This window comes from Impatiens glandulifera, chromosome 6, assembly GCF_907164915.1.
Source record: "Impatiens glandulifera chromosome 6, dImpGla2.1, whole genome shotgun sequence".
Taxonomy (NCBI): Eukaryota; Viridiplantae; Streptophyta; class Magnoliopsida; order Ericales; family Balsaminaceae; genus Impatiens; species Impatiens glandulifera.
In genome coordinates, this window is record NC_061867.1 from 15,177,307 (window position 1) to 15,183,847 (window position 6,541).

General features: G+C 30.2%; 1 pseudogene; it reads left to right on the forward strand.

Moving 5' to 3' along the window:
• The first annotated feature begins 1,315 nt into the window (after nucleotides 1–1,315).
• Nucleotides 1,316–3,476, forward strand: LOC124942037 (annotated as a pseudogene).
• Nucleotides 3,477–6,541: the final 3,065 nt, after the last annotated feature.

Consider the following 6,541-nt stretch of genomic DNA (forward strand, 5'->3'; position numbering starts at 1 on the left):
CTTTCCCTCTGAATCAAACGGAGTGAGTGGAACGATTCGGAGGGGAAGCGATGATTTTCGCGCATACAAGTATGACAAAAATGTTCCACGATCTCACCCTTATCAAATTTCGTTTAAATCCAATTTAAATCTAGCTTGCAATCAAGTAAAGAATTCAGGTTGTTATCCAATCTTTAGTTTGTGATTCTACTAGAAATCTTCTATTTTCTTTTTAAAATGTTTATAATGATTTTTCTTAAAATCTAACTAAATTTTTACATCAAACTGTTATGTACCAGCCAAGGATTTGTAGAAGAATAGACAAGGATGGTCTAAAGGTTTAACCCCTTGAAGGAATTTGAAACAAAATATAAGAACCATCAAAACTCCATTTCCCGCGAAACAACCAATTGAGAAACTTTCTTCATAGTTTCTAAATACTAAATAGGCTCAATTTTTCTTTCTTTTTTTTTTAGTGAAAAAGACCGTTCTTAAATTAATAAATTAAATGGCCACAAAACTTCTCAAAATAGAAGGAAAGAGGAAAATACTCTCAAGGAGCTTTGAGTAGCTTAAACATCAATGAACTAGTTTATTAGACTATCTATAAAGTAACCAAAACCAAAACATCTGTATTAACTATCTGTAATGTAATCAAAAACCAAATATAAGTATTAACCCCTCTTAAAGAGGTTGAAACAAATAGAAGACAAAAATAATAAATTAAAAAATTCACAATTCACACAAAGAAGGAAAGACAGATCTTAGCACTAAAAAGGTTATGATCAACATTTATTTTAGTTCTTACTACTTGTCTTGATTTAATTTTTATTTACGTTGAGATTTTAAAAATTAATTATTATGTTAGAAATGGCTGTTGAAAAAAGTGACACCATTCGGACTCATCAAATAATTTTTATATTTTAGTAAATAGAAATGTGAGAAATAATAATATTTGAACCTAAAAAGTCAGTTGACTTTGACCTAAGAACATCCACAAATTTAGATGATTTTTACAAATGAAGTAGACCGTCATCCTGATAGATGATTTTTACAAATTTGGATGAACCTCTTTGAATTTTCAGCCGATTAAAGTTTTCTCAAAAAAATTTTTAAGTTTCTTCTAAATTGATCTGAGTCTTTAATAATTTTATTATGTAAGATAAAATATTTTAGACTAATTGAAAAATGGTTCCCCAATCCTATAATTTTTTTATTTGTAAGTCCTCTTTTATGGATATCAATAAAATTATCTTTTCTCTAATTAAGTTTCTCAATATATATTATATGTATACATACTTATTGAATGTATAATAATTGAAAGGACCACCACAATTCTCCATGATATATATAGTAAGAGAAGAGCTGCTAGCTAGCCATAGAGATGAACAAATCTGTTCTCATGTCCATGGATAATGTTCTTGCTTTGTTATGTGTTCTTTGTCTATTTCCCTCAACATCCTCCCTTCAATTTGAGTTCTCTCGTTTTGACGACAGCCTAGCCGACATATCCTACCAAGGAGATGCGATTTCTTCACAAGGAGCCATTGAAATGAATCAGTTAGATGCATTCTATCGGGTGGGATGGGCCTACTATACCCATAAGGTTCCAATCTGGGATAAAAAAACAGGTGAAGTTTCCGATTTAACAACACATTTCTCTTTTGTCATCTACACGCTTGGCACTGCTTCTTACGGAGATGGTCTTACCTTCTTTCTTGCTCCCTTTGGTTCCCAGATTCCTCCCAATGCAGCAGGAAAATATCTCGGTCTTCTCAACAGAACGACCACTTCTGATATATCGGGAAACCAATTTGTTGCAGTTGAATTTGACACATTTTACAACCATGAATTCGATCCTCCATACGGACATGTCGGTATTGATGTGAAATCATTAGCTTCAGTTACTAACTTTCCTTGGAATGCAAGTAAGTATAGTGGAAATTTGATAGATGTTTGGATCACATACAATTCTTCAACTACTAATCTGAGTGTTAGTTGGGCTAACAAGACACATCCCAATTCAACTCTCTCTTATAAAGTAGACTTGAAGAATGTTTTGCCACAATGGGTAATGGTTGGATTTTCAGCTGTCACGGGTATGCTTATAGAGAAGCATGTGGTTCATGATAATCATGGGAGTTTAGTTCAAGCATGAATATGAAGGAACAAAGTGGAACAACTAGTCATATCAAATTGATTTTAGGTATATCTTTATCAATGGGTCTGCTCTTGATTGGGATAGTTGTAATTACAGTTAAATCTATATGCAAGTCTAGCTATTTTGAAGCCAATTTGATCAATATGAACGATGGTCTTGAAAGAGGGATAGGTCCGCGCCCATTTTCCTACATTGATCTTGCACTGGCTACGGATAACTTCTCGGAAGCACGAAAGCTAGGGGAAGGGGGTTTTGGGAGTGTTTACAAGGGCTACTTAATTTCATTGGACCTACTAATTGCCGTAAAAAGGATATCGAAAGGGTCTAAACAAGGGAAGAAAGAGTATCTGACCGAGGTTAAGATCATCAGCCAATTAAGGCATCGCAATTTGGTTCAACTCATTGGATGGTGCCACGATCATCGGGGAGAATTCCTACTAGTATATGAATTCATGTCGAATGGCAGTCTCGATTCACACCTTTTTGGCAAGAGAGTTGTGCTCAATTGGCTCACGAGGCACAAGATAGCTCTCGGTCTTGCATCTGCTCTACTTTATCTGCACGAGGAATGGGAGCAATGCGTTATACATAGGGATATAAAATCAAGCAACATGATGTTAGATTCGAGTTTCAACGTCAAACTTGGAGACTTTGGATTGGCGAGGCTCACTCACCACGAGCATGGCCCAGAAACGACAGGCCTAGCTGGAACACTAGGTTACATGTCACCCGAATACTTAAGGACCGGTAGGTCGAGCAAAGAATCAGATGTTTACAGTTTTGGAGTGGTGATCTTAGAAATTGTCACGGGAAGAAAGAGCAGGGACTCCAAGCTTGCAAAAATGAAAACGGAGTTAGTGGAATGGGTGTGGGACTTGTATGGAAAAGGAAAAGTTGTTGATGCTATTGATGAAAGATTGAATAACAAATTCAATAGTAAAGAAGTTGAATGTTTAGTTATTGTTGGCTTGTGGTGTGTTCACCCTGATCCTAGTTTGAGGCCACACATGAAACAAGCAATACATGTTCTTCATTTCGATTCTTCGTTGCCCAAACTTCCGCCGAAGATGCCTGTTCCGACCTACCACCAACCTATTGAATCTAGCCCACCGCTAGTTACTTCTCACGAACCTCTGATTAGCTTTTCAAGCATGTATGTTGGACGTTAAATTAGTTAATTAAATGTGCTTGTATGTTTCTTTTTCAGATTTTCATGCTTTTGTTATTGGCTATTGTTCTGGATTTCTTGTTTTTGTTATTATCTTGTATTGTTAAAGAGTTATGTGATTTTCACTTCATCTAGCTTGTTTATTATAAGTATCAATTTGTAATTGTTTGCAATGACATATATATGTGTTTTGGTTGTTGTCACTACTAACCCAATTTAAGTGTCAAAAATCTTACACAAAATATTTGATTCTTACGCCTGAAAAGGTTGTATTATTTTATTCTTAAAAATGTAAGTCTATTGTTTTTTTTTTTTTTTTAAGATTTTACTTCTTGGTAAAATTAAAATTATAAATAAATGAGATACATGACAGAAGTAAAAGAACACAAACAATGGAGGAAACAAAATTCAAAACATAATAACAAATCAATACATAATAAATTAAAAATTTATTCAAAGAGTTTCATCCATATATTCACCATTAAATATGCCCTTACTTACAAATATATGTTTTTTTCCATTTTTTTTAGTTTAATAATGAGTTAATTATCACAAATTCAGAAGAAGATATATTAGAAAATTAATTTACTACAAATATAAATAATATTAAAAAAATTAGATATTAAATAATAAGATAAATTTACAAAATTAAAATTATAACATAGAAAGATCCAATAATCATATAATCACAATATCATACCATTGTGACTTATTTAAGTTCCATAATTATGATGGATGAATCAAATTAATCGAAATAAACCAAATCTATGTTGTTAAAATAATTTTTATCAAATATTTTGATTGTGAATAAAAATTATTATTGTTCAAGAGTTTGGTAAAATATTTGACAAAAAAAAAATTATACAAAATGATAACAAATCATTTATATTATATGGCAGATTTTTTTTAAAAAAAAAATCATACAAATCATATATAATTATTTTGAATAAAAAAATATCTGAAATTTATGGGTTGAATTTGGGGTCTTTCATGTAATAAAAACTGATATATTAGAATTATAATTAATTGTGTGTGTGTGGGTAATATGTAAAATATTCATGTACATCATCTTATTTTAATTTTTTCTTTCTATATTTTTTTCATTTACATTTATTTTTGTTTGAAAACTTTATTATATATATATATATATATATATATATATATATATATATTTGTATTTATACCATAAATATCTAAAAACATTTAAAATATTATAAAATTATTAATTTGCGTTGAAAATATACACAAATTTCTCTTATTCGCATACCGGTCTCGAGCTTTGAACCCTAGCCTAAAAAAACGTAACTTTTAACCGTTAAAAAATAATAATAATAAATGAATTGTGGTGAAATTAGAACCTATGACAAAATAAAAGTCCTAAATTTTCATCATAAACTACTCAACTAAATCATTTTATACTTTAAAACTCTAATAATATCATCTTTACTCTAGTATGTGGGCTGCGGTAGGGAGTGAGTTGGTTGGGCTTATTCCAGAATTCGCCCGGCTTATACGTTATATATTTATTTATTATTTTTCTAAGTCCTATCGTTGATAAAATCTTTCATCTTCGTTTTGAGATGACTTATTCAGCTTCATTATCAAATGACAACGTATTTGTAAACTAAAACGACAATGATGTTGTTACTCATTCGTCTTCTACATATTTAGATATTGTGTGATTGTGTTATACCTTAAAAATAATCTCTAAAAATAATAAATATTAATGTTGAAGTAGAAGAATATGTCAATAGTTAGAGATTGCGAAATATAAAATATAATATTGAAATACAAAACCCAAATATATTTGAATTGGTCGGCTAGACATAACTTATACTTAAATGACGGATATCCCCTAAATTAGAATAAATTGTGAGACATAACTTATACTAAAATGACGGATATCCCCTAAATTAGAATGAATTGTGAGTGAAAATAAATGTAGTTTGATTTTAAGTTGAAACAAGTTTATTAATCCTAATAAGTTTAATCAAAATTTGAGAAACACATAATTGAAACCTTACACTGTTTATAATTAGAGTTACTATTTTTATATTGAACTATTTGAAAAGTCTAACAATTTTAAACTCAAATAAGGCCATCTTTAAGGCAAATTTCCCGATGCTCGCGGTTCTCCTGCCCTTGTGGCTAGGGAATTTAATAATGCTCAATCTAATGTGGCAGGAGAGCAAGTTGAGATAAAAGTCTCAAATGAGAAGGTAGATTTTGCTCCCACTCTCTATTACATATCCTTTTATCTTGATTATACATCTAATGACCTTGTCAATACAGGTTGAGTTAATTATTGGTAAAGGTGGAGAAACTATCAAAAATCTGCAAATGAGATCAGGTGCACGCATTCAGGTAAATTGTCTGCATTATATTAATTAGGGTTCATGCATGGAGCATATTGAACCTACTTGGAAAACCCATAATTCCTTTTTATGTTTATATATTTGTAAACACACTGCATTATTTGTAGAAAGAGTTCAATTTATAGAATTGATCATTGAATGGTATGAAATAGTAATTTGACCTAAATTTGTATCGAGATGCTAAACATAGAAATTGTAGCCTTTCAATTAGGCTCATTGTTCTATCCATCTTCCTGAAGTATGTAGATAATTGTGATGATAGATCTTTTATTCCACTTTCTTAAGAAATGAAAGATTGTTGTGAGATTATTGGTATGAACAAGGATAATCACTAAAATGAATAAAAAATAAAATCATCATGTAGCTATTATCTTATGAATGTAGGTTGTATTAATTGAAATGTACTTTGGTACTTTAGGCAGTGGCGGACCTACAAGGGGGTCTTGGGGGCCCGGGCCTCCCCCAACCATAAAAGTTTTAAGATATTTTATATATATACATTTATCAAATAAGGTTTTGTCCAACTGGTTTTGGAGTTGACCTTCCATAATGGAGGTCAGGGGATCAAACCCTGTCTCTCACATTTTCTAATATATAAATATTTATAATAAATTAACACTTTCTTTTATAAAAAAATTAATTCATAATTATAGTATTCTAATTTCAAATATAATTTTATTAAAGTAATTATTATTTTAATTTTATACCAACCATATTTTCTAAGATACAATATTTATAATAATAATACATAAATTTTAGTTAATATATAAATAAGATTTATTTATATAATTTAAAATATAAAAAATTATATATAAAATAATGAAAATCATATAAGATTATTATTTATTTTAAAACTAC